Source organism: Triturus cristatus, chromosome 10, assembly GCF_964204655.1.
Source record: "Triturus cristatus chromosome 10, aTriCri1.1, whole genome shotgun sequence".
Classification (NCBI taxonomy): Eukaryota; Metazoa; Chordata; class Amphibia; order Caudata; family Salamandridae; genus Triturus; species Triturus cristatus.
The window spans coordinates 856,541,116-856,566,819 of NC_140593.1; the positions used below are offsets into that span (position 1 = coordinate 856,541,116).

The 25,704-nt window shown below is 47.1% G+C and overlaps 31 non-coding genes across 31 annotated transcripts; all 31 read right to left on the reverse strand.

Moving 5' to 3' along the window:
* Positions 1-699: 699 nt before the first annotated feature.
* On the reverse strand, positions 700-772 carry TRNAV-UAC (transfer RNA valine (anticodon UAC)). The gene has a single exon. It is a non-coding gene; the product is annotated as a tRNA-Val (tRNA).
* A 385-nt stretch (positions 773-1,157) lies between these two features.
* Positions 1,158-1,229, reverse strand: TRNAP-CGG (transfer RNA proline (anticodon CGG)). Its single transcript has one exon. It is a non-coding gene; the product is annotated as a tRNA-Pro (tRNA).
* A 1,337-nt stretch (positions 1,230-2,566) lies between these two features.
* TRNAV-AAC (transfer RNA valine (anticodon AAC)) lies at positions 2,567-2,639 on the reverse strand. The gene has a single exon. It is a non-coding gene; the product is annotated as a tRNA-Val (tRNA).
* Positions 2,640-3,025: 386 nt separating this feature from the next.
* Positions 3,026-3,097, reverse strand: TRNAP-AGG (transfer RNA proline (anticodon AGG)). The gene has a single exon. It is a non-coding gene; the product is annotated as a tRNA-Pro (tRNA).
* Positions 3,098-3,538: 441 nt separating this feature from the next.
* Positions 3,539-3,611, reverse strand: TRNAV-UAC (transfer RNA valine (anticodon UAC)). Its single transcript has one exon. It is a non-coding gene; the product is annotated as a tRNA-Val (tRNA).
* Positions 3,612-3,996: 385 nt separating this feature from the next.
* TRNAP-CGG (transfer RNA proline (anticodon CGG)) lies at positions 3,997-4,068 on the reverse strand. Its single transcript has one exon. It is a non-coding gene; the product is annotated as a tRNA-Pro (tRNA).
* A 2,309-nt stretch (positions 4,069-6,377) lies between these two features.
* Positions 6,378-6,450, reverse strand: TRNAV-UAC (transfer RNA valine (anticodon UAC)). The gene has a single exon. It is a non-coding gene; the product is annotated as a tRNA-Val (tRNA).
* A 384-nt stretch (positions 6,451-6,834) lies between these two features.
* On the reverse strand, positions 6,835-6,906 carry TRNAP-CGG (transfer RNA proline (anticodon CGG)). The gene has a single exon. It is a non-coding gene; the product is annotated as a tRNA-Pro (tRNA).
* A 1,337-nt stretch (positions 6,907-8,243) lies between these two features.
* TRNAV-AAC (transfer RNA valine (anticodon AAC)) lies at positions 8,244-8,316 on the reverse strand. Its single transcript has one exon. It is a non-coding gene; the product is annotated as a tRNA-Val (tRNA).
* Positions 8,317-8,702: 386 nt separating this feature from the next.
* Positions 8,703-8,774, reverse strand: TRNAP-AGG (transfer RNA proline (anticodon AGG)). The gene has a single exon. It is a non-coding gene; the product is annotated as a tRNA-Pro (tRNA).
* Positions 8,775-9,215: 441 nt separating this feature from the next.
* Positions 9,216-9,288, reverse strand: TRNAV-UAC (transfer RNA valine (anticodon UAC)). Its single transcript has one exon. It is a non-coding gene; the product is annotated as a tRNA-Val (tRNA).
* A 385-nt stretch (positions 9,289-9,673) lies between these two features.
* Positions 9,674-9,745, reverse strand: TRNAP-CGG (transfer RNA proline (anticodon CGG)). The gene has a single exon. It is a non-coding gene; the product is annotated as a tRNA-Pro (tRNA).
* Positions 9,746-11,082: 1,337 nt separating this feature from the next.
* On the reverse strand, positions 11,083-11,155 carry TRNAV-AAC (transfer RNA valine (anticodon AAC)). The gene has a single exon. It is a non-coding gene; the product is annotated as a tRNA-Val (tRNA).
* Positions 11,156-12,054: 899 nt separating this feature from the next.
* Positions 12,055-12,127, reverse strand: TRNAV-UAC (transfer RNA valine (anticodon UAC)). Its single transcript has one exon. It is a non-coding gene; the product is annotated as a tRNA-Val (tRNA).
* A 385-nt stretch (positions 12,128-12,512) lies between these two features.
* TRNAP-CGG (transfer RNA proline (anticodon CGG)) lies at positions 12,513-12,584 on the reverse strand. Its single transcript has one exon. It is a non-coding gene; the product is annotated as a tRNA-Pro (tRNA).
* Positions 12,585-13,921: 1,337 nt separating this feature from the next.
* TRNAV-AAC (transfer RNA valine (anticodon AAC)) lies at positions 13,922-13,994 on the reverse strand. Its single transcript has one exon. It is a non-coding gene; the product is annotated as a tRNA-Val (tRNA).
* A 386-nt stretch (positions 13,995-14,380) lies between these two features.
* TRNAP-AGG (transfer RNA proline (anticodon AGG)) lies at positions 14,381-14,452 on the reverse strand. The gene has a single exon. It is a non-coding gene; the product is annotated as a tRNA-Pro (tRNA).
* Positions 14,453-14,893: 441 nt separating this feature from the next.
* On the reverse strand, positions 14,894-14,966 carry TRNAV-UAC (transfer RNA valine (anticodon UAC)). The gene has a single exon. It is a non-coding gene; the product is annotated as a tRNA-Val (tRNA).
* Positions 14,967-15,351: 385 nt separating this feature from the next.
* TRNAP-CGG (transfer RNA proline (anticodon CGG)) lies at positions 15,352-15,423 on the reverse strand. The gene has a single exon. It is a non-coding gene; the product is annotated as a tRNA-Pro (tRNA).
* Positions 15,424-16,760: 1,337 nt separating this feature from the next.
* Positions 16,761-16,833, reverse strand: TRNAV-AAC (transfer RNA valine (anticodon AAC)). Its single transcript has one exon. It is a non-coding gene; the product is annotated as a tRNA-Val (tRNA).
* Positions 16,834-17,219: 386 nt separating this feature from the next.
* TRNAP-AGG (transfer RNA proline (anticodon AGG)) lies at positions 17,220-17,291 on the reverse strand. Its single transcript has one exon. It is a non-coding gene; the product is annotated as a tRNA-Pro (tRNA).
* A 441-nt stretch (positions 17,292-17,732) lies between these two features.
* Positions 17,733-17,805, reverse strand: TRNAV-UAC (transfer RNA valine (anticodon UAC)). Its single transcript has one exon. It is a non-coding gene; the product is annotated as a tRNA-Val (tRNA).
* Positions 17,806-18,190: 385 nt separating this feature from the next.
* TRNAP-CGG (transfer RNA proline (anticodon CGG)) lies at positions 18,191-18,262 on the reverse strand. The gene has a single exon. It is a non-coding gene; the product is annotated as a tRNA-Pro (tRNA).
* Positions 18,263-19,599: 1,337 nt separating this feature from the next.
* On the reverse strand, positions 19,600-19,672 carry TRNAV-AAC (transfer RNA valine (anticodon AAC)). The gene has a single exon. It is a non-coding gene; the product is annotated as a tRNA-Val (tRNA).
* Positions 19,673-20,058: 386 nt separating this feature from the next.
* TRNAP-AGG (transfer RNA proline (anticodon AGG)) lies at positions 20,059-20,130 on the reverse strand. Its single transcript has one exon. It is a non-coding gene; the product is annotated as a tRNA-Pro (tRNA).
* Positions 20,131-20,571: 441 nt separating this feature from the next.
* TRNAV-UAC (transfer RNA valine (anticodon UAC)) lies at positions 20,572-20,644 on the reverse strand. The gene has a single exon. It is a non-coding gene; the product is annotated as a tRNA-Val (tRNA).
* A 385-nt stretch (positions 20,645-21,029) lies between these two features.
* TRNAP-CGG (transfer RNA proline (anticodon CGG)) lies at positions 21,030-21,101 on the reverse strand. The gene has a single exon. It is a non-coding gene; the product is annotated as a tRNA-Pro (tRNA).
* A 1,337-nt stretch (positions 21,102-22,438) lies between these two features.
* On the reverse strand, positions 22,439-22,511 carry TRNAV-AAC (transfer RNA valine (anticodon AAC)). The gene has a single exon. It is a non-coding gene; the product is annotated as a tRNA-Val (tRNA).
* A 386-nt stretch (positions 22,512-22,897) lies between these two features.
* Positions 22,898-22,969, reverse strand: TRNAP-AGG (transfer RNA proline (anticodon AGG)). Its single transcript has one exon. It is a non-coding gene; the product is annotated as a tRNA-Pro (tRNA).
* Positions 22,970-23,868: 899 nt separating this feature from the next.
* TRNAP-CGG (transfer RNA proline (anticodon CGG)) lies at positions 23,869-23,940 on the reverse strand. Its single transcript has one exon. It is a non-coding gene; the product is annotated as a tRNA-Pro (tRNA).
* Positions 23,941-25,277: 1,337 nt separating this feature from the next.
* TRNAV-AAC (transfer RNA valine (anticodon AAC)) lies at positions 25,278-25,350 on the reverse strand. Its single transcript has one exon. It is a non-coding gene; the product is annotated as a tRNA-Val (tRNA).
* Between the last annotated feature and the right edge of the window lie 354 nt (positions 25,351-25,704).

Below are 25,704 nucleotides of genomic sequence, written 5' to 3' on the forward strand. Positions count from 1 at the left end.
AGCAAGTACAGCTTGGGAAAGCATCACCTGGGACACACACAGACTAAGCATGAAGGCAGAAAAAGCACGGTGATCCATGTTTCTTATGAGGTTCAAAATGTTTTGTGCAACAATGCGGCGAGTGTAATGAGAAATAGTCAGGCATTGTGAGTTTTGAGTAGGATTCGTATGTTTACCTCTGAAAAAGGGCTCGTCCGGGATTTGAACCCGGGACCTCTCGCACCCAAAGCGAGAATCATACCCCTAGACCAACGAGCCGAGGCACACAAGAGTCGCCTTTCGCACCGGCTCCGGGGATTATTGGCAGCAAGTTAGTGAATGCTTCACCCAAAGCAAGCAACTGCACATGCTGCTCTCTTCTGCAATATGGTTGCTGTCTTTTCCATGGCCGACATCGAACAAGAAATGAAAATGCCTCTATCCTTCAGACATTTTGTTTGTTCTAGGTGTATGCTCTCGGTGAGGTCAATAAAACCATTTCTGCTCTCATGCCTTGCTTTCATGAAGGAGGCCCAACCTTCAGTACACAAGGACGTGCAAACGAATAGCGCAAACTATCGTCACTTCTCTTTTTGAGCTGTCACTGATACCCCTGGAGCACAATACGTCACGCTGGTGAGGGATAGACAGCTTCCATTATCTCAGCTTTCCTATAAATGGAGAGAGTAAATGCAAACTGTGTGAAAAACAGAAAGTTGCTGTTTCTGCCCGGTCTCGAACCAGGGACCTTTCGCGTGTAAAGCGAACGTGATAACCACTACACTACAGAAACAGACACGCTTGCAGGAATCTTCTTGGCATGTAGTGGGCTGGAATGCACAGACCAAGGGCCAATGTCCATGAAACTCAAAGTTGGACCCTCCTTACCCGATCTCTTTCTTTGGAAGAAAGGAACGAGGACCCCTTTTATTCCAAAAGGCGATTTTAAAACCATACCTGAAACCACACTAGAAAAACACTTTGCATTTAATTTTCCTACACTGATGGTCCACCCCAGAAAAGCAGTTGCAAAGAAGTCCGGCACTGAAATTCTATACGCCAAAAGTGGGAAATAGCGTAGAGGGAAAGGAACTTTCTCACCATACACGGCGTCTTATAGCATTGAAAAGAAGAAATGGCCCTATATAATAAGCAGCCTAAAAATAATTCCACAGCATGGGCTCGTCCGGGATTTGAACCCGGGACCTCTCGCACCCGAAGCGAGAATCATACCCCTAGACCAACGAGCCTGATTCCCCAGTCGGCATTTTAAGCAATTTCTGATGCGTCTTTCAGAAACAAAGCAGGGCTATTTGGCTGCTCTCTCTCTATGTGAACCACAAAAAGTCATGTTTTCTCTCAAGGTGTTGTTTTTTTCACTCTTGCAAGGAAGGGATCAGTCGATATCCTAGCTGCCAGAGAGCAGAAAAAAGGCGCTGATGAGAACTGCAGGCACTTTCTGGCACTTGTACTCCTCTGCAAGTCCTGGACACTTGCCCCATAGACTTCCACCCCAGATGCAAGGGAGGGCCTGCCAATTCTTGCTCCTAAGACAGAGGCATTTGATTCTTGTATTCAAACACGCTCACTCAGCGCTCGATCAGGCTCGATCAGGCGAGATTTATATGAGTGGCTCGCAGGACTGAAACACTAACCTGGGAGCCCCAGGGTGGCTGAATTCCCAGGATGGCCATTTTTGGGCAAGTCACCTCCTTTCCTCCTGCCTCAATCTAGAATTGGCTGCAAATCACAAGATAGAGTTCAGTGTCCGTGTGTACTGCCTACTCCCAGATACCTCTCTGTCTTCCTTATGTAAATTAAAATTCGCAAGGGGGGACCAATGACAATCTGCTCCTCCCACATAACCAGGAAGCCCTGTTGAACATGTCTGCCTGTGTTGTTGCAGGGACAGTGCCTTCTCTGCCCAAAAGGTGGCAGGAGAGCCTCACAACAAAGATGGGATCAACTGCTTAATGAGAAACCAGCACGGCAGTTTGTGTGATGGAGTGCAAATTTAACGGAAGGTGTGCCTGAGGTGTCCCTTCCAGGAATACATGGAATTGTGATTGAGGGCCCAGCCTGATCGTTGGTGGATTTCTCGTCATATGTTACAGGTCCGTGCAAAGATTGTGGTGTGTGGGGAATGCACTGCAAAAAACAGGACGATTTAAGGGTGTAAAAGAAACCTGTCAGAAGTGGGATTTGAACCCACGCCTCCATGAGGAGACCAGAAGTCTCAGTTGCACTGAAGATCAAGCTCTCTTGAGTCTGGCGCCTTAGACCACTCGGCCATCCTGACAGCCCTGGGTGTGCACAGATCTGACTCTTCTGACTGCACCTGCCAATGTTTGCACTTACAACGTTCACAGCAATGTCACAAGTGTAAAGACCCCACAATACAACATGGCATGACAAAAAAAAAGCTAGGCACAAGAGCGACCACTGATGGATGCGGATTACTTTGTTTCGTCTTGCAAAAGTAAAGGAAGTTTCCCATGGCTCGCTGGGTTCAAGGACCGCCTCTTCTTAAGCTTGCATTGAGATAATAAGGTTTTAGAGGGTGCACATAAAAGCAGCTCATGCACAGTGTTTCTGCCCGGTCTCGAACCGGGGACCTTTCGCGTGTTAGGCGAACGTGATGACCACTACACTACAGAAACTCACTTGCTGTGTTTTACTGTTAGAGCAAGGTTCCTCTCAAGGGTTCTCTCTACTTCTATTCTGCTGTATCAGCAGCCACTCAGAAAGCGAGGAGCAAGTGTGAAAACTGCAGAGATATCAGCCAACATACTTGCAATTAGACGTATTAAAAATTGACTTATGCAGGCATCGACAGACAAATATCTGATGCCTAAATGCCAGCAAGTACAGCTTGGGAAAGCATCACCTGGGACACACACAGACTAAGCATGAAGGCAGAAAAAGCATGGTGATCCATGTTTCTTATGAGGTTCAAAATATTTTGTGCAACAATGCGGCGAGTGTAATGAGAAATAGTCAGGCATTGTGAGTTTTGAGTAGGATTCGTATGTTTACCTCTGAAAAAGGGCTCGTCCGGGATTTGAACCCGGGACCTCTCGCACCCTAAGCGAGAATCATACCCCTAGATCAACGAGCCGAGGCACACAAGAGTTGCCTTTCGCACCGGCTCCGGGGATTATTGGCAGCGAGTTAGTGAATGCTTCACCCAAAGCAAGCAACTGCACATGCTGCTCTCTTCTGCAATATGGTTTCTGTCTTTTCCATGGCCGTCATCGAACAAGAAATGAAAATGCCTCTATCCTTCAGACATTTTGTTTGTTCTAGGTGTATGCTCTCGGTGAGGTCAATAAAACCATTTCTGCTCTCATGCCTTGCTTTCATGAAGTAGGCCCAACCTTCAGTACACAAGGACGTGCAAACGAATAGCGCAAACTATCGTCACTTCTCTTTTTGAGCTGTCACTGATACCCCTGGAGCACAGTACGTCACGCTGGTGAGGGATAGACAGCTTCCATTATCTCAGCTTTCCTATAAATTGAGAGAGTAAATGCAAACTGTGTGAAAAACAGAAAGCTGCTGTTTCTGCCCGGTCTCGAACCAGGGACCTTTCGCGTGTAAAGCGAACGTGATAACCACTACACTACAGAAACAGACACGCTAGCAGGAATCTTCTTGGCATGTAGTGGGCTGGAATGCACAGACCAAGGGCCAATGTCCATGAAGCTCAAAGTTGGACCCTCCTTACCCGATCTCTTTCTTTGGAAGAAAGGAACGAGGACCCCTTTTATTCCAAAAGGCGATTTTAAAACCATACCTGAAACCACACTAGAAAAACACTTTGCATTTAATTTTCCTACACTGATGGTCCACCCCAGAAAAGCAGTTGCAAAGAAGTCCGGCACTGAAATTCTATACGCCAAAAGTGGGAAATAGCGTAGAGGGAAAGGAACTTTCTCACCATACACGGCGTCTTATAGCATTGAAAAGAAGAAATGGCCCTATATAATAAGCAGCCTAAAAATAATTCCACAGCATGGGCTCGTCCGGGATTTGAACCCGGGACCTCTCGCACCCGAAGCGAGAATCATACCCCTAAACCAACGAGCCTGATTCCCCAGTCGGCATTTTAAGCAATTTCTGATGCGTCTTTCAGAAACAAAGCAGGGCTATTTGGCTGCTCTCTCTCTATGTGAACCACAAAAAGTCATGTTTTCTCTCAAGGTGTTGTTTTTTTCACTCTTGCAAGGAAGGGATCAGTCGATATCCTAGCTGCCAGAGAGCAGAAAAAAGGCGCTGATGAGAACTGCAGGCACTTTCTGGCACTTGTACTCCTCTGCAAGTCCTGGACACTTGCCCCATAGACTTCCACCCCAGATGCAAGGGAGGGCCTGCCAATTCTTGCTCCTAAGACAGAGGCATTTGATTCTTGTATTCAAACACGCTCACTCAGCGCTCGATCAGGCTCGATCAGGCGAGATTTATATGAGTGGCTCGCAGGACTGAAACACTAACCTGGGAGCCCCAGGGTGGCTGAATTCCCAGGATGGCCATTTTTGGGCAAGTCACCTCCTTTCCTCCTGCCTCAATCTAGAATTGGCTGCAAATCACAAGATAGAGTTCAGTGTCCGTGTGTACTGCCTACTCCCAGATACCTCTCTGTCTTCCTTATGTAAATTAAAATTCGCAAGGGGGGACCAATGACAATCTGCTCCTCCCACATAACCAGGAAGCCCTGTTGAACATGTCTGCCTGTGTTGTTGCAGGGACAGTGCCTTCTCCGCCCAAAAGGTGGCAGGAGAGCCTCACAACAAAGATGGGATCAACTGCTTAATGAGACACCAGCACGGCAGTTTGTGTGATGGAGTGCAAATTTAACGGAAGGTGTGCCTGAGGTGTCCCTTCCAGGAATACATGGAATTGTGATTGAGGGCCCAGCCTGATCGTTGGTGGATTTCTCGTCATATGTTACAGGTCCGTGCAAAGATTGTGGTGTGTGGGGAATGCACTGCAAAAAACAGGACGATTTAAGGGTGTAAAAGAAACCTGTCAGAAGTGGGATTTGAACCCACGCCTCCATGAGGAGACCAGAAGTCTCAGTTGCACTGAAGATCAAGCTCTCTTGAGTCTGGCGCCTTAGACCACTCGGCCATCCTGACAGCCCTGGGTGTGCACAGATCTGACTCTTCTGACTGCACCTGCCAATGTTTGCACTTACAACGTTCACAGCAATGTCACAAGTGTAAAGACCCCACAATACAACATGGCATGACAAAAAAAAAGCTAGGCACAAGAGCGACCACTGAAGGATGCGGATTACTTTGTTTCGTCTTGCAAAAGTAAAGGAAGTTTCCCATGGCTCGCTGGGTTCAAGGACCGCCTCTTCTTAAGCTTGCATTGAGATAATAAGGTTTTAGAGGGTGCACATAAAAGCAGCTCATGCACAGTGTTTCTGCCCGGTCTCGAACCGGGAACCTTTCACGTGTTAGGCGAACGTGATGACCACTACACTACAGAAACTCACTTGCTGTGTTTTACTGTTAGAGCAAGGTTCCTCTCAAGGGTTCTCTCTACTTCTATTCTGCTGTATCAGCAGCCACTCAGAAAGCGAGGAGCAAGTGTGAAAACTGCAGAGATATCAGCCAACATACTTGCAATTAGACGTATTAAAAATTGACTTATGCAGGCATCGACAGACAAATATCTGATGCCTAAATGCCAGCAAGTACAGCTTGGGAAAGCATCACCTGGGACACACAGAGACTAAGCATGAAGGCAGAAAAAGCATGGTGATCCATGTTTCTTATGAGGTTCAAAATATTTTGTGCAACAATGCGGCGAGTGTAATGAGAAATAGTCAGGCATTGTGAGTTTTGAGTAGGATTCGTATGTTTACCTCTGAAAAAGGGCTCGCCCGGGATTTGAACCCGGGACCTCTCGCACCCTAAGCGAGAATCATACCCCTAGACCAACGAGCCGAGGCACACAAGAGTTGCCTTTCGCACCGGCTCCGGGGATTATTGGCAGCGAGTTAGTGAATGCTTCACCCAAAGCAAGCAACTGCACATGCTGCTCTCTTCTGCAATATGGTTGCTGTCTTTTTCATGGCCGTCATCGAACAAGAAATGAAAATGCCTCTATCCTTCAGACATTTTGTTTGTTCTAGGTGTATGCTCTCGGTGAGGTCAATAAAACCATTTCTGCTCTCCTGCCTTGCTTTCATGAAGAAGGCCCAACCTTCAGTACACAAGGACGTGCAAACGAATAGCGCAAACTATCGTCACTTCTCTTTTTGAGCTGTCACTGATACCCCTGGAGCACAGTACGTCACGCTGGTGAGGGATAGACAGCTTCCATTATCTCAGCTTTCCTATAAATTGAGAGAGTAAATGCAAACTGTGTGAAAAACAGAAAGCTGCTGTTTCTGCCCGGTCTCGAACCAGGGACCTTTCGCGTGTAAAGCGAACGTGATAACCACTACACTACAGAAACAGACACGCTAGCAGGAATCTTCTTGGCATGTAGTGGGCTGGAATGCACAGACCAAGGGCCAATGACCATGAAGCTCAAAGTTGGACCCTCCTTACCCGATCTCTTTCTTTGGAAGAAAGGAACGAGGACCCCTTTTATTCCAAAAGGCGATTTTAAAACCATACCTGAAACCACACTAGAAAAACACTTTGCATTTAATTTTCCTACACTGATGGTCCACCCAGAAAAGCAGTTGCAAAGAAGTCCGGCACTGAAATTCTATACGCCAAAAGTGGGAAATAGCGTAGAGGGAAAGGAACTTTCTCACCATACACGGCGTCTTATAGCATTGAAAAGAAGAAATGGCCCTATATAATAAGCAGCCTAAAAATAATTCCACAGCATGGGCTCGTCCGGGATTTGAACCCGGGACCTCTCGCACCCGAAGCAAGAATCATACCCCTAGACCAACGAGCCTGATTCCCCAGTCGGCATTTTAAGCAATTTCTGATGCGTCTTTCAGAAACAAAGCAGGGCTATTTGGCTGCTCTCTCTCTATGTGAACCACAAAAAGTCATGTTTTCTCTCAAGGTGTTGTTTTTTTCACTCTTGCAAGGAAGGGATCAGTCGATATCCTAGCTGCCAGAGTGCAGAAAAAAGGCGCTGATGAGAACTGCAGGCACTTTCTGGCACTTGTACTCCTCTGCAAGTCCTGGACACTTGCCCCATAGACTTCCACCCCAGATGCAAGGGAGGGCCTGCCAATTCTTGCTCCTAAGACAGAGGCATTTGATTCTTGGATTCAAACACGCTCACTCAGCGCTCGATCAGGCTCGATCAGGCGAGATTTATATGAGTGGCTCGCAGGACTGAAACACTAACCTGGGAGCCCCAGGGTGGCTGAATTTCCAGGATGGCCATTTTTGGGCAAGTCACCTCCTTTCCTCCTGCCTCAATCTAGAATTGGCTGCAAATCACAAGATAGTGTTCAATGTCCGTGTGTACTGCCTACTCCCAGATACCTCTCTGTCTTCCTTATGTAAATTAAAATTCGCAAGGGGGGACCAATGACAATCTGCTCCTCCCACATAACCAGGAAGCCCTGTTGAACATGTCTGCCTGTGTTGTTGCAGGGACAGTGCCTTCTCCGCCCAAAAGGTGGCAGGAGAGCCTCACAACAAAGATGGGATCAACTGCTTAATGAGAAACAAGCACGGCAGTTTGTGTGATGGAGTGCAAATTTAACTGAAGGTGTGCCTGAGGTGTCCCTTCCAGGAATACATGGAATTGTGATTGAGGGCCCAGCCTGATCGTTGGTGGATTTCTCGTCATATGTTACAGGTCCGTGCAAAGATTGTGGTGTGTGGGGAATGCACTGCAAAAAACAGGACGATTTAAGGGTGTAAAAGAAACCTGTCAGAAGTGGGATTTGAACCCACGCCTCCATGAGGAGACCAGAAGTCTCAGTTGCACTGAAGATCAAGCTCTCTTGAGTCTGGCGCCTTAGACCACTCGGCCATCCTGACAGCCCTGGGTGTGTACAGATCTGACTCTTCTGACTGCACCTGCCAATGTTTGCACTTACAACGTTCACAGCAATGTCACAAGTGTAAAGACCCCACAATACAACATGGCATGACAAAAAAAAAGCTAGGCACAAGAGCGACCACTGATGGATGCGGATTACTTTGTTTCGTCTTGCAAAAGTAAAGGAAGTTTCCCATGGCTCTCTGGGTTCAAGGACCGCCTCTTCTTAAGCTTGCATTGAGATAATAAGGTTTTAGAGGGTGCACATAAAAGCAGCTCATGCACAGTGTTTCTGCCCGGTCTCGAACCGGGGACCTTTCGCGTGTTAGGCGAACGTGATGACCACTACACTACAGAAACTCACTTGGTGTGATTTACTGTTAGAGCAAGGTTCCTCTCAAGGGTTCTCTCTACTTCTATTCTGCTGTATCAGCAGCCACTCAGAAAGCGAGGAGCAAGTGTGAAAACTGCAGAGATATCAGCCAACATACTTGCAATTAGACGTATTAAAAATTGACTTATGCAGGCATCGACAGACAAATATCTGATGCCTAAATGCCAGCAAGTACAGCTTGGGAAAGCATCACCTGGGACACACACAGACTAAGCATGAAGGCAGAAAAAGCACGGTGATCCATGTTTCTTATGAGGTTCAAAATATTTTGTGCAACAATGCGGCGAGTGTAATGAGAAATAGTCAGGCATTGTGAGTTTTGAGTAGGATTCGTATGTTTACCTCTGAAAAAGGGCTCGTCCGGGATTTGAACCCGGGACCTCTCGCACCCTAAGCGAGAATCATACCCCTAGACCAACGAGCCGAGGCACACAAGAGTCGCCTTTCGCACCGGCTCCGGGGATTATTGGCAGCGAGTTAGTGAATGCTTCACCCAAAGCAAGCAACTGCACATGCTGCTCTCTTCTGCAATATGGTTGCTGTCTTTTCCATGGCCGTCATCGAACAAGAAATGAAAATGCCTCTATCCTTCAGACATTTTGTTTGTTCTAGGTGTATGCTCTCGGTGAGGTCAATAAAACCATTTCTGCTCTCATGCCTTGCTTTCATGAAGGAGGCCCAACCTTCAGTACACAAGGACGTGCAAACGAATAGCGCAAACTATCGTCACTTCTCTTTTTGAGCTGTCACTGATACCCCTGGAGCACAGTACGTCACGCTGGTGAGGGATAGACAGCTTCCATTATCTCAGCTTTCCTATAAATTGAGAGAGTAAATGCAAACTGTGTGAAAAACAGAAAGTTGCTGTTTCTGCCCGGTCTCGAACCAGGGACCTTTCGCGTGTAAAGCGAACGTGATAACCACTACACTACAGAAACAGACACGCTTGCAGGAATCTTCTTGGCATGTAGTGGGCTGGAATGCACAGACCAAGGGCCAATGTCCATGAAGCTCAAAGTTGGACCCTCCTTACCCGATCTCTTTCTTTGGAAGAAAGGAACGAGGACCCCTTTTATTCCAAAAGGCGATTTTAAAACCATACCTGAAACCACACTAGAAAAACACTTTGCATTTAATTTTCCTACACTGATGGTCCACCCCAGAAAAGCAGTTGCAAAGAAGTCCGGCACTGAAATTCTATACGCCAAAAGTGGGAAATAGCGTAGAGGGAAAGGAACTTTCTCACCATACACGGCGTCTTATAGCATTGAAAAGAAGAAATGGCCCTATATAATAAGCAGCCTAAAAATAATTCCACAGCATGGGCTCGTCCGGGATTTGAACCCGGGACCTCTCGCACCCGAAGCGAGAATCATACCCCTAGACCAACGAGCCTGATTCCCCAGTCAGCATTTTAAGCAATTTCTGATGCGTCTTTCAGAAACAAAGCAGGGCTATTTGGCTGCTCTCTCTCTATGTGAACCACAAAAAGTCATGTTTTCTCTCAAGGTGTTGTTTTTTTCACTCTTGCAAGGAAGTGATCAGTCGATATCCTAGCTGCCAGAGAGCAGAAAAAAGGCGCTGATGAGAACTGCAGGCACTTTCTGGCACTTGTTCTCCTCTGCAAGTCCTGGACACTTGCCCCATAGACTTCCACCCCAGATGCAAGGGAGGGCCTGCCAATTCTTGCTCCTAAGACAGAGGCATTTGATTCTTGTATTCAAACACGCTCACTCAGCGCTCGATCAGGCTCGATCAGGCGAGATTTATATGAGTGGCTCGCAGGACTGAAACACTAACCTGGGAGCCCCAGGGTGGCTGAATTTCCAGGATGGCCATTTTTGGGCAAGTCACCTCCTTTCCTCCTGCCTCAATCTAGAATTGGCTGCAAATCACAAGATAGAGTTCAATGTCCGTGTGTACTGCCTACTCCCAGATACCTCTCTGTCTTCCTTATGTAAATTAAAATTCGCAAGGGGGGACCAATGACAATCTGCTCCTCCCACATAACCAGGAAGCCCTGTTGAACATGTCTGCCTGTGTTGTTGCAGGGACAGTGCCTTCTCCGCCCAAAAGGTGGCAGGAGAGCCTCACAACAAAGATGGGATCAACTGCTTAATGAGAAACCAGCACGGCAGTTTGTGTGATGGAGTGCAAATTTAACTGAAGGTGTGCCTGAGGTGTCCCTTCCAGGAATACATGGAATTGTGATTGAGGGCCCAGCCTGATCGTTGGTGGATTTCTCGTCATATGTTACAGGTCCGTGCAAAGATTGTGGTGTGTGGGAAATGCACTGCAAAAAACAGGACGATTTAAGGGTGTAAAAGAAACCTGTCAGAAGTGGGATTTGAACCCACGCCTCCATGAGGAGACCAGAAGTCTCAGTTGCACTGAAGATCAAGCTCTCTTGAGTCTGGCGCCTTAGACCACTCGGCCATCCTGACAGCCCTGGGTGTGTACAGATCTGACTCTTCTGACTGCACCTGCCAATGTTTGCACTTACAACGTTCACAGCAATGTCACAAGTGTAAAGACCCCACAATACAACATGGCATGACAAAAAAAAAGCTAGGCACAAGAGCGACCACTGATGGATGCGGATTACTTTGTTTCGTCTTGCAAAAGTAAAGGAAGTTTCCCATGGCTCTCTGGGTTCAAGGACCGCCTCTTCTTAAGCTTGCATTGAGATAATAAGGTTTTAGAGGGTGCACATAAAAGCAGCTCATGCACAGTGTTTCTGCCCGGTCTCGAACCGGGGACCTTTCGCGTGTTAGGCGAACGTGATGACCACTACACTACAGAAACTCACTTGCTGTGTTTTACTGTTAGAGCAAGGTTCCTCTCAAGGGTTCTCTCTACTTCTATTCTGCTGTATCAGCAGCCACTCAGAAAGCGAGGAACAATTGTGAAAACTGCAGAGATATCAGCCAACATACTTGCAATTAGACGTATTAAAAATTGACTTATGCAGGCATCGACAGACAAATATCTGATGCCTAAATGCCAGCAAGTACAGCTTGGGAAAGCATCACCTGGGACACACACAGACTAAGCATGAAGGCAGAAAAAGCACGGTGATCCATGTTTCTTATGAGGTTCAAAATATTTTGTGCAACAATGCGGCGAGTGTAATGAGAAATAGTCAGGCATTGTGAGTTTTGAGTAGGATTCGTATGTTTACCTTTGAAAAAGGGCTCGTCCGGGATTTGAACCCGGGACCTCTTGCACCCTAAGCGAGAATCATACCCCTAGACCAACGAGCCGAGGCACACAAGAGTCGCCTTTCGCACCGGCTCTGGGGATTATTGGCAGCGAGTTAGTGAATGCTTCACCCAAAGCAAGCAACTGCACATGCTGCTCTCTTCTGCAATATGGTTGCTGTCTTTTCCATGGCCGTCATCGAACAAGAAATGAAAATGCCTCTATCCTTCAGACATTTTGTTTGTTCTAGGTGTATGCTCTCGGTGAGGTCAATAAAACCATTTCTGCTCTCATGCCTTGCTTTCATGAAGGAGGCCCAACCTTCAGTACACAAGGACGTGCAAACGAATAGCGCAAACTATCGTCACTTCTCTTTTTGAGCTGTCACTGATACCCCTGGAGCACAGTACGTCACGCTGGTGAGGGATAGACAGCTTCCATTATCTCAGCTTTCCTATAAATTGAGAGAGTAAATGCAAATTGTGTGAAAAACAGAAAGTTGCTGTTTCTGCCCGGTCTCGAACCAGGGACCTTTCGCGTGTAAAGCGAACGTGATAACCACTACACTACAGAAACAGACACGCTTGCAGGAATCTTCTTGGCATGTAGTGGGCTGGAATGCACAGACCAAGGGCCAATGTCCATGAAGCTCAAAGTTGGACCCTCCTTACCCGATCTCTTTCTTTGGAAGAAAGGAACGAGGACCCCTTTTATTCCAAAAGGCGATTTTAAAACCATACCTGAAACCACACTAGAAAAACACTTTGCATTTAATTTTCCTACACTGATGGTCCACCCCAGAAAAGCAGTTGCAAAGAAGTCCGGCACTGAAATTCTATACGCCAAAAGTGGGAAATAGCGTAGAGGGAAAGGAACTTTCTCACCATACACGGCGTCTTATAGCATTGAAAAGAAGAAATGGCCCTATATAATAAGCAGCCTAAAAATAATTCCACAGCATGGGCTCGTCCAGGATTTGAACCCGGGACCTCTCGCACCCGAAGCGAGAATCATACCCCTAGACCAACGAGCCTGATTCCCCAGTTGGCATTTTAAGCAATTTCTGATGCGTCTTTCAGAAACAAAGCAGGGCTATTTGGCTGCTCTCTCTCTATGTGAACCACAAAAAGTCATGTTTTCTCTCAAGCTGTTGTTTTTTTCACTCTTGCAAGGAAGGGATCAGTCGATATCCTAGCTGCCAGAGAGCAGAAAAAAGGCGCTGATGAGAACTGCAGGCACTTTCTGGCACTTGTACTCCTCTGCAAGTCCTGGACACTTGCCCCATAGACTTCCACCCCAGATGCAAGGGAGGGCCTGCCAATTCTTGCTCCTAAGACAGAGGCATTTGATTCCTGGATTCAAACACGCTCACTCAGCGCTCGATCAGGCTCGATCAGGCGAGATTTATATGAGTGGCTCGCAGGACTGAAACACTAACCTGGGAGCCCCAGGGTGGCTGAATTTCCAGGATGGCCATTTTTGGGCAAGTCACCTCCTTTCCTCCTGCCTCAATCTAGAATTGGCTGCAAATCACAAGATAGAGTTCAATGTCCGTGTGTACTGCCTACTCCCAGATACCTCTCTGTCTTCCTTATGTAAATTAAAATTCGCAAGGGGGGACCAATGACAATCTGCTCCTCCCACATAACCAGGAAGCCCTGTTGAACATGTCTGCCTGTGTTGTTGCAGGGACAGTGCCTTCTCCGCCCAAAAGGTGGCAGGAGAGCCTCACAACAAAGATGGGATCAACTGCTTAATGAGAAACCAGCACGGCAGTTTGTGTGATGGAGTGCAAATTTAACTGAAGGTGTGCCTGAGGTGTCCCTTCCAGGAATACATGGAATTGTGATTGAGGGCCCAGCCTGATCGTTGGTGGATTTCTCGTCATATGTTACAGGTCCGTGCAAAGATTGTGGTGTGTGGGGAATGCACTGCAAAAAACAGGACGATTTAAGGGTGTAAAAGAAACCTGTCAGAAGTGGGATTTGAACCCACGCCTCCATGAGGAGACCAGAAGTCTCAGTTGCACTGAAGATCAATCTCTCTTGAGTCTGGCGCCTTAGAACACTCGGCCATCCTGACAGCCCTGGGTGTGTACAGATCTGACTCTTCTGACTGCACCTGCCAATGTTTGCACTTACAACGTTCACAGCAATGTCACAAGTGTAAAGACCCCACAATACAACATGGCATGACAAAAAAAAAGCTAGGCACAAGAGCGACCACTGATGGATGCGGATTACTTTGTTTCGTCTTGCAAAAGTAAAGGAAGTTTCCCATGGCTCTCTGGGTTCAAGGACCGCCTCTTCTTAAGCTTGCATTGAGATAATAAGGTTTTAGAGGGTGCACATAAAAGCAGCTCATGCACAGTGTTTCTGCCCGGTCTCGAACCGGGGACCTTTCGCGTGTTAGGCGAACGTGATGACCACTACACTACAGAAACTCACTTGCTGTGTTTTACTGTTAGAGCAAGGTTCCTCTCAAGGGTTCTCTCTACTTCTATTCTGCTGTATCAGCAGCCACTCAGAAAGCGAGGAACAAGTGTGAAAACTGCAGAGATATCAGCCAACATACTTGCAATTAGACGTATTAAAAATTGACTTATGCAGGCATCGACAGACAAATATCTGATGCCTAAATGCCAGCAAGTACAGCTTGGGAAAGCATCACCTGGGACACACACAGACTAAGCATGAAGGCAGAAAAAGCACGGTGATCCATGTTTCTTATGAGGTTCAAAATATTTTGTGCAACAATGCGGCGAGTGTAATGAGAAATAGTCAGGCATTGTGAGTTTTGAGTAGGATTCGTATGTTTACCTCTGAAAAAGGGCTCGTCCGGGATTTGAACCCGGGACCTCTCGCACCCTAAGCGAGAATCATACCCCTAGACCAACGAGCCGAGGCACACAAGAGTCGCCTTTCGCACCGGCTCCGGGGATTATTGGCAGCGAGTTAGTGAATGCTTCACCCAAAGCAAGCAACTGCACATGCTGCTCTCTTCTGCAATATGGTTGCTGTCTTTTCCATGGCCGTCATCGAACAAGAAATGAAAATGCCTCTATCCTTCAGACATTTTGTTTGTTCTAGGTGTATGCTCTCGGTGAGGTCAATAAAACCATTTCTGCTCTCATGCCTTGCTTTCATGTAGGAGGCCCAACCTTCAGTACACAAGGACGTGCAAACGAATAGCGCAAACTATCGTCACTTCTCTTTTTGAGCTGTCACTGATACCCCTGGAGCACAGTACGTCACGCTGGTGAGGGATAGACAGCTTCCATTATCTCAGCTTTCCTATAAATTGAGAGAGTAAATGCAAACTGTGTGAAAAACAGAAAGTTGCTGTTTCTGCCCGGTCTCGAACCAGGGACCTTTCGCGTGTAAAGCGAACGTGATAACCACTACACTACAGAAACAGACACGCTTGCAGGAATCTTCTTGGCATGTAGTGGGCTGGAATGCACAGACCAAGGGCCAATGTCCATGAAGCTCAAAGTTGGACCCTCCTTACCCGATCTCTTTCTTTGGAAGAAAGGAACGAGGACCCCTTTTATTCCAAAAGGCGATTTTAAAACCATACCTGAAACCACACTAGAAAAACACTTTGCATTTAATTTTCCTACACTGATGGTCCACCCCAGAAAAGCAGTTGCAAAGAAGTCCGGCACTGAAATTCTATACGCCAAAAGTGGGAAATAGCGTAGAGGGAAAGGAACTTTCTCACCATACACGGCGTCTTATAGCATTGAAAAGAAGAAATGGCCCTACATAATAAGCAGCCTAAAAATAATTCCACAGCATGGGCTCGTCCGGGATTTGAACCCGGGACCTCTCGCACCCGAAGCGAGAATCATACCCCTAGACCAACGAGCCTGATTCCCCAGTTGGCATTTTAAGCAATTTCTGATGCGTCTTTCAGAAACAAAGCAGGGCTATTTGGCTGCTCTCTCTCTATGTGAACCACAAAAAGTCATGTTTTCTCTCAAGCTGTTGTTTTTTTCACTCTTGCAAGGAAGGGATCAGTCGATATCCTAGCTGCCAGAGAGCAGAAAAAAGGCGCTGATGAGAACTGCAGGCACTTTCTGGCACTTGTACTCCTCTGCAAGTCCTGGACACTTGCCCCATAGACTTCCACCCCAGATGCAAGGGAGGGCCTGCCAATTCTTGCTCCTAAGACAGAGGCATTTGATTCCTGGATTCAAACACGCTCACTCAGCGCTCGATCAGGCTCGATCAGGCGAGATTTATATGAGTGGCTCGCAGGACTGAAACACTAACCTGGGAGCCCCAGGGTGGCTGAATTTCCAGGATGGCCATTTTTGGGCAAGTCACCTCCTTTCCTCCTGCCTCAATCTAGAATTGGCTGCAAATCACAAGATAGAGTTCAATGTCCGTGTGTACTGCCTACTCCCAGATACCTCTCTGTCTTCCTTATGTAAATTAAAATTCGCAAGGGGGGACCAATGACAATCTGCTCCTCCCACATAACCAGGAAGCCCTGTTGAACATGTCTGCCTGTGTTGTTGCAGGGACAGTGCCTTCTCCGCCCAAAAGGTGGCAGGAGAGCCTCACAACAAAGATGGGATCAACTGCCTAATGAGAAACCAGCACGGCAGTTTGTGTGATGGAGTGCAAATTTAACTGAAGGTGTGCCTGAGGTGTCCCTTCCAGGAATACATGGAATTGTGATTGAGGGCCCAGCCTGATCGTTGGTGGATTTCTCGTCATATGTTACAGGTCCGTGCAAAGATTGTGGTGTGTGGGGAATGCACTGCAAAAAACAGGACGATTTAAGGGTGTAAAAGAAACCTGTCAGAAGTGGGATTTGAACCCACGCCTCCATGAGGAGACCAGAAGTCTCAGTTGCACTGAAGATCAATCTCTCTTGAGTCTGGCGCCTTAGAACACTCGGCCATCCTGACAGCCCTGGGTGTGTACAGATCTGACTCTTCTGACTGCACCTGCCAATGTTTGCACTTACAACGTTCACAGCAATGTCACAAGTGTAAAGACCCCACAATACAACATGGCATGACAAAAAAAAAGCTAGGCACAAGAGCGACCACTGATGGATGCGGATTACTTTGTTTCGTCTTGCAAAAGTAAAGGAAGTTTCCCATGGCTCTCTGGGTTCAAGGACCGCCTCTTCTTAAGCTTGCATTGAGATAATAAGGTTTTAGAGGGTGCACATAAAAGCAGCTCATGCACAGTGTTTCTGCCCGGTCTCGAACCGGGGACCTTTCGCGTGTTAGGCGAACGTGATGACCACTACACTACAGAAACTCACTTGCTGTGTTTTACTGTTAGAGCAAGGTTCCTCTCAAGGGTTCTCTCTACTTCTATTCTGCTGTATCAGCAGCCACTCAGAAAGCGAGGAACAAGTGTGAAAACTGCAGAGATATCAGCCAACATACTTGCAATTAGACGTATTAAAAATTGACTTATGCAGGCATCGACAGACAAATATCTGATGCCTAAATGCCAGCAAGTACAGCTTGGGAAAGCATCACCTGGGACACACACAGACTAAGCATGAAGGCAGAAAAAGCACGGTGATCCATGTTTCTTATGAGGTTCAAAATATTTTGTGCAACAATGCGGCGAGTGTAATGAGAAATAGTCAGGCATTGTGAGTTTTGAGTAGGATTCGTATGTTTACCTCTGAAAAAGGGCTCGTCCGGGATTTGAACCCGGGACCTCTCGCACCCTAAGCGAGAATCATACCCCTAGACCAACGAGCCGAGGCACACAAGAGTCGCCTTTCGCACCGGCTCCGGGGATTATTGGCAGCGAGTTAGTGAATGCTTCACCCAAAGCAAGCAACTGCACATGCTGCTCTCTTCTGCAATATGGTTGCTGTCTTTTCCATGGCCGTCATCGAACAAGAAATGAAAATGCCTCTATCCTTCAGACATTTTGTTTGTTCTAGGTGTATGCTCTCGGTGAGGTCAATAAAACCATTTCTGCTCTCATGCCTTGCTTTCATGTAGGAGGCCCAACCTTCAGTACACAAGGACGTGCAAACGAATAGCGCAAACTATCGTCACTTCTCTTTTTGAGCTGTCACTGATACCCCTGGAGCACAGTACGTCACGCTGGTGAGGGATAGACAGCTTCCATTATCTCAGCTTTCCTATAAATTGAGAGAGTAAATGCAAACTGTGTGAAAAACAGAAAGTTGCTGTTTCTGCCCGGTCTCGAACCAGGGACCTTTCGCGTGTAAAGCGAACGTGATAACCACTACACTACAGAAACAGACACGCTTGCAGGAATCTTCTTGGCATGTAGTGGGCTGGAATGCACAGACCAAGGGCCAATGTCCATGAAGCTCAAAGTTGGACCCTCCTTACCCGATCTCTTTCTTTGGAAGAAAGGAACGAGGACCCCTTTTATTCCAAAAGGCGATTTTAAAACCATACCTGAAACCACACTAGAAAAACACTTTGCATTTAATTTTCCTACACTGATGGTCCACCCCAGAAAAGCAGTTGCAAAGAAGTCCGGCACTGAAATTCTATACGCCAAAAGTGGGAAATAGCGTAGAGGGAAAGGAACTTTCTCACCATACACGGCGTCTTATAGCATTGAAAAGAAGAAATGGCCCTATATAATAAGCAGCCTAAAAATAATTCCACAGCATGGGCTCGTCCGGGATTTGAACCCGGGACCTCTCGCACCCGAAGCGAGAATCATACCCCTAGACCAACGAGCCTGATTCCCCAGTCAGCATTTTAAGCAATTTCTGATGCGTCTTTCAGAAACAAAGCAGGGCTATTTGGCTGCTCTCTCTCTATGTGAACCACAAAAAGTCATGTTTTCTCTCAAGGTGTTGTTTTTTTCACTCTTGCAAGGAAGGGATCAGTCGATATCCTAGCTGCCAGAGAGCAGAAAAAAGGCGCTGATGAGAACTGCAGGCACTTTCTGGCACTTGTACTCCTCTGCAAGTCCTGGACACTTGCCCCATAGACTTCCACCCCAGATGCAAGGGAGGGCCTGCCAATTCTTGCTCCTAAGACAGAGGCATTTGATTCCTGGATTCAAACACGCTCACTCAGCGCTCGATCAGGCTCGATCAGGCGAGATTTATATGAGTGGCTCGCAGGACTGAAACACTAACCTGGGAGCCCCAGGGTGGCTGAATTTCCAGGATGGCCATTTTTGGGCAAGTCACCTCCTTTCCTCCTGCCTCAATCTAGAATTGGCTGCAAATCACAAGATAGAGTTCAATGTCCGTGTGTACTGCCTACTCCCAGATACCTCTCTGTCTTCCTTATGTAAATTAAAATTCGCAAGGGGGGACCAATGACAATCTGCTCCTCCCACATAACCAGGAAGCCCTGTTGAACATGTCTGCCTGTGTTGTTGCAGGGACAGTGCCTTCTCCGCCCAAAAGGTGGCAGGAGAGCCTCACAACAAAGATGGGATCAACTGCTTAATGAGAAACCAGCACGGCAGTTTGTGTGATGGAGTGCAAATTTAACTGAAGGTGTGCCTGAGGTGTCCCTTCCAGGAATACATGGAATTGTGATTGAGGGCCCAGCCTGATCGTTGGTGGATTTCTCGTCATATGTTACAGGTCCGTGCAAACATTGTGGTGTGTGGGGAATGCACTGCAAAAAACAGGACGATTTAGGGGTGTAAAAGAAACCTGTCAGAAGTGGGATTTGAACCCACGCCTCCATGAGGAGACCAGAAGTCTCAGTTGCACTGAAGATCAAGCTCTCTTGAGTCTGGCGCCTTAGACCACTCGGCCATCCTGACAGCCCTGGGTGTGTACAGATCTGACTCTTCTGACTGCACCTGCCAATGTTTGCACTTACAACGTTCACAGCAATGTCACAAGTGTAAAGACCCCACAATACAACATGGCATGACAAAAAAAAAGCTAGGCACAAGAGCGACCACTGATGGATGCGGATTACTTTGTTTCGTCTTGCAAAAGTAAAGGAAGTTTCCCATGGCTCTCTGGGTTCAAGGACCGCCTCTTCTTAAGCTTGCATTGAGATAATAAGGTTTTAGAGGGTGCACATAAAAGCAGCTCATGCACAGTGTTTCCGCCCGGTCTCGAACCGGGGACCTTTCGCGTGTTAGGCGAACGTGATGACCACTACACTACAGAAACTCACTTGCTGTGTTTTACTGTTAGAGCAAGGTTCCTCTCAAGGGTTCTCTCTACTTCTATTCTGCTGTATCAGCAGCCACTCAGAAAGCGAGGAACAAGTGTGAAAACTGCAGAGATATCAGCCAACATACTTGCAATTAGACGTATTAAAAATTGACTTATGCAGGCATCGACAGACAAATATCTGATGCCTAAATGCCAGCAAGTACAGCTTGGGAAAGCATCACCTGGGACACACACAGACTAAGCATGAAGGCAGAAAAAGCACGGTGATCCATGTTTCTTATGAGGTTCAAAATATTTTGTGCAACAATGCGGCGAGTGTAATGAGAAATAGTCAGGCATTGTGAGTTTTGAGTAGGATTCGTATGTTTACCTCTGAAAAAGGGCTCGTCCGGGATTTGAACCCGGGACCTCTCGCACCCTAAGCGAGAATCATACCCCTAGACCAACGAGCCGAGGCACACAAGAGTCGCCTTTCGCACCGGCTCCGGGGATTATTGGCAGCGAGTTAGTGAATGCTTCACCCAAAGCAAGCAACTGCACATGCTGCTCTCTTCTGCAATATGGTTGCTGTCTTTTCCATGGCCGTCATCGAACAAGAAATGAAAATGCCTCTATCCTTCAGACATTTTGTTTGTTCTAGGTGTATGCTCTCGGTGAGGTCAATAAAACCATTTCTGCTCTCATGCCTTGCTTTCATGTAGGAGGCCCAACCTTCAGTACACAAGGACGTGCAAACGAATAGCGCAAACAATCGTCACTTCTCTTTTTGAGCTGTCACTGATACCCCTGGAGCACAGTACGTCACGCTGGTGAGGGATAGACAGCTTCCATTATCTCAGCTTTCCTATAAATTGAGAGAGTAAATGCAAACTGTGTGAAAAACAGAAAGTTGCTGTTTCTGCCCGGTCTCGAACCAGGGACCTTTCGCGTGTAAAGCGAACGTGATAACCACTACACTACAGAAACAGACACGCTTGCAGGAATCTTCTTGGCATGTAGTGGGCTGGAATGCACAGACCAAGGGCCAATGTCCATGAAGCTCAAAGTTGGACCCTCCTTACCCGATCTCTTTCTTTGGAAGAAAGGAACGAGGACCCCTTTTATTCCAAAAGGCGATTTTAAAACCATACCTGAAACCACACTAGAAAAACACTTTGCATTTAATTTTCCTACACTGATGGTCCACCCCAGAAAAGCAGTTGCAAAGAAGTCCGGCACTGAAATTCTATACGCCAAAAGTGGGAAATAGCGTAGAGGGAAAGGAACTTTCTCACCATACACGGCGTCTTATAGCATTGAAAAGAAGAAATGGCCCTATATAATAAGCAGCCTAAAAATAATTCCACAGCATGGGCTCGTCCGGGATTTGAACCCGGGACCTCTCGCACCCGAAGCGAGAATCATACCCCTAGACCAACGAGCCTGATTCCCCAGTCAGCATTTTAAGCAATTTCTGATGCGTCTTTCAGAAACAAAGCAGGGCTATTTGGCTTCTCTCTCTCTATGTGAACCACAAAAAGTCATGTTTTCTCTCAAGGTGTTGTTTTTTTCACTCTTGCAAGGAAGGGATCAGTCGATATCCTAGCTGCCAGAGAGCAGAAAAAAGGCGCTGATGAGAACTGCAGGCACTTTCTGGCACTTGTACTCCTCTGCAAGTCCTGGACACTTGCCCCATAGACTTCCACCCCAGATGCAAGGGAGGGCCTGCCAATTCTTGCTCCTAAGACAGAGACATTTGATTCCTGGATTCAAACACGCTCACTCAGCGCTCGATCAGGCTCGATCAGGCGAGATTTATATGAGTGGCTCGCAGGACTGAAACACTAACCTGGGAGCCCCAGGGTGGCTGAATTTCCAGGATGGCCATTTTTGGGCAAGTCACCTCCTTTCCTCCTGCCTCAATCTAGAATTGGCTGCAAATCACAAGATAGAGTTCAATGTCCGTGTGTACTGCCTACTCCCAGATACCTCTCTGTCTTCCTTATGTAAATTAAAATTCGCAAGGGGGGACCAATGACAATCTGCTCCTCCCACATAACCAGGAAGCCCTGTTGAACATGTCTGCCTGTGTTGTTGCAGGGACAGTGCCTTCTCCGCCCAAAAGGTGGCAGGAGAGCCTCACAACAAAGATGGTATCAACTGCTTAATGAGAAACCAGCACGGCAGTTTGTGTGATGGAGTGCAAATTTAACTGAAGGTGTGCCTGAGGTGTCCCTTCCAGGAATACCTGGAATTGTGATTGAGGGCCCAGCCTGATCGTTGGTGGATTTCTCGTCATATGTTACAGGTCCGTGCAAAGATTGTGGTGTGTGGGGAATGCACTGCAAAAAACAGGACGATTTAAGGGTGTAAAAGAAACCTGTCAGAAGTGGGATTTGAACCCACGCCTCCATGAGGAGACCAGAAGTCTCAGTTGCACTGAAGATCAAGCTCTCTTGAGTCTGGCGCCTTAGACCACTCGGCCATCCTGACAGCCCTGGGTGTGTACAGATCTGACTCTTCTGACTGCACCTGCCAATGTTTGCACTTACAACGTTCACAGCAATGTCACAAGTGTAAAGACCCCACAATACAACATGGCATGACAAAAAAAAAGCTAGGCACAAGAGCGACCACTGATGGATGCGGATTACTTTGTTTCGTCTTGCAAAAGTAAAGGAAGTTTCCCATGGCTCTCTGGGTTCAAGGACCGCCTCTTCTTAAGCTTGCATTGAGATAATAAGGTTTTAGAGGGTGCACATAAAAGCAGCTCATGCACAGTGTTTCTGCCCGGTCTCGAACCGGGGACCTTTCGCATGTTAGGCGAACGTGATGACCACTACACTACAGAAACTCACTTGCTGTGTTTTACTGTTAGAGCAAGGTTCCTCTCAAGGGTTCTCTCTACTTCTATTCTGCTGTATCAGCAGCCACTCAGAAAGCGAGGAACAAGTGTGAAAACTGCAGAGATATCAGCCAACATACTTGCAATTAGACGTATTAAAAATTGACTTATGCAGGCATCGACAGACAAATATCTGATGCCTAAATGCCAGCAAGTACAGCTTGGGAAAGCATCACCTGGGACACACACAGACTAAGCATGAAGGCAGAAAAAGCACGGTGATCCATGTTTCTTATGAGGTTCAAAATATTTTGTGCAACAATGCGGCGAGTGTAATGAGAAATAGTCAGGCATTGTGAGTTTTGAGTAGGATTCGTATGTTTACCTCTGAAAAAGGGCTCGTCCGGGATTTGAACCCGGGACCTCTCGCACCCTAAGCGAGAATCATACCCCTAGACCAACGAGCCGAGGCACACAAGAGTCGCCTTTCGCACCGGCTCCGGGGATTATTGGCAGCGAGTTAGTGAATGCTTCACCCAAAGCAAGCAACTGCACATGCTGCTCTCTTCTGCAATATGGTTGCTGTCTTTTCCATGGCCGTCATCGAACAAGAAATGAAAATGCCTCTATCCTTCAGACATTTTGTTTGTTCTAGGTGTATGCTCTCGGTGAGGTCAATAAAACCATTTCTGCTCTCATGCCTTGCTTTCATGTAGGAGGCCCAACCTTCAGTACACAAGGACGTGCAAACGAATAGCGCAAACTATCGTCACTTCTCTTTTTGAGCTGTCACTGATACCCCTGGAGCACAGTACGTCACGCTGGTGAGGGATAGACAGCTTCCATTATCTCAGCTTTCCTATAAATTGAGAGAGTAAATGCAAACTGTGTGAAAAACAGAAAGTTGCTGTTTTTGCCCGGTCTCGAACCAGGGACCTTTCGCGTGTAAAGCGAACGTGATAACCACTACACTACAGAAACAGACACGCTTGCAGGAATCTTCTTGGCATGTAGTGGGCTGGAATGCACAGACCAAGGGCCAATGTCCATGAAGCTCAAAGTTGGACCCTCCTTACCCGATCTCTTTCTTTGGAAGAAAGGAACGAGGACCCCTTTTATTCCAAAAGGCGATTTTAAAACCATACCTGAAACCACACTAGAAAAACACTTTGCATTTAATTTTCCTACACTGATGGTCCACCCCAGAAAAGCAGTTGCAAAGAAGTCCGGCACTGAAATTCTATACGCCAAAAGTGGGAAATAGCGTAGAGGGAAAGGAACTTTCTCACCATACACGGCGTCTTATAGCATTGAAAAGAAGAAATGGCCCTATATAATAAGCAGCCTAAAAATAATTCCTCAGCATGGGCTCGTCCGGGATTTGAACCCGGGACCTCTCGCACCCGAAGCGAGAATCATACCCCTAGACCAACGAGCCTGATTCCCCAGTCAGCATTTTAAGCAATTTCTGATGCGTCTTTCAGAAACAAAGCAGGGCTATTTGGCTGCTCTCTCTCTATGTGAACCACAAAAAGTCATGTTTTCTCTCAAGGTGTTGTTTTTTTCACTCTTGCAAGGAAGGGATCAGTCGATATCCTAGCTGCCAGAGAGCAGAAAAAAGGCGCTGATGAGAACTGCAGGCACTTTCTGGCACTTGTACTCCTCTGCAAGTCCTGGACACTTGCCCCATAGACTTCCACCCCAGATGCAAGGGAGGGCCTGCCAATTCTTGCTCCTAAGACAGAGGCATTTGATTCCTGGATTCAAACACGCTCACTCAGCGCTCGATCAGGCTCGATCAGGCGAGATTTATATGAGTGGCTCGCAGGACTGAAACACTAACCTGGGAGCCCCAGGGTGGCTGAATTTCCAGGATGGCCATTTTTGGGCAAGTCACCTCCTTTCCTCCTGCCTCAATCTAGAATTGGCTGCAAATCACAAGATAGAGTTCAATGTCCGTGTGTACTGCCTACTCCCAGATACCTCTCTGTCTTCCTTATGTAAATTAAAATTCGCAAGGGGGGACCAATGACAATCTGCTCCTCCCACATAACCAGGAAGCCCTGTTGAACATGTCTGCCTGTGTTGTTGCAGGGACAGTGCCTACTCCGCCCAAAAGGTGGCAGGAGAGCCTCACAACAAAGATGGGATCAACTGCTTAATGAGAAACCAGCACGGCAGTTTGTGTGATGGAGTGCAAATTTAACTGAAGGTGTGCCTGAGGTGTCCCTTCCAGGAATCCATGGAATTGTGATTGAGGGCCCAGCCTGATCGTTGGTGGATTTCTCGTCATATGTTACAGGTCCGTGCAAAGATTGTGGTGTGTGGGGAATGCACTGCAAAAAACAGGACGATTTAAGGGTGTAAAAGAAACCTGTCAGAAGTGGGATTTGAACCCACGCCTCCATGAGGAGACCAGAAGTCTCAGTTGCACTGAAGATCAAGCTCTCTTGAGTCTGGCGCCTTAGACCACTCGGCCATCCTGACAGCCCTGGGTGTGTACAGATCTGACTCTTCTGACTGCACCTGCCAATGTTTGCACTTACAACGTTCACAGCAATGTCACAAGTGTAAAGACCCCACAATACAACATGGCATGACAAAAAAAAAGCTAGGCACAAGAGCGACCACTGATGGATGCGGATTACTTTGTTTCGTCTTGCAAAAGTAAAGGAAGTTTCCCATGGCTCTCTGGGTTCAAGGACCGCCTCTTCTTAAGCTTGCATTGAGATAATAAGGTTTTAGAGGGTGCACATAAAAGCAGCTCATGCACAGTGTTTCTGCCCGGTCTCGAACCGGGGACCTTTCGCGTGTTAGGCGAACGTGATGACCACTACACTACAGAAACTCACTTGCTGTGTTTTACTGTTAGAGCAAGGTTCCTCTCAAGGGTTCTCTCTACTTCTATTCTGCTGTATCAGCAGCCACTCAGAAAGCGAGGAACAAGTGTGAAAACTGCAGAGATATCAGCCAACATACTTGCAATTAGACGTATTAAAAATTGACTTATGCAGGCATCGACAGACAAATATCTGATGCCTAAATGCCAGCAAGTACAGCTTGGGAAAGCATCACCTGGGACACACACAGACTAAGCATGAAGGCAGAAAAAGCACGGTGATCCATGTTTCTTATGAGGTTCAAAATATTTTGTGCAACAATGCGGCGAGTGTAATGAGAAATAGTCAGGCATTGTGAGTTT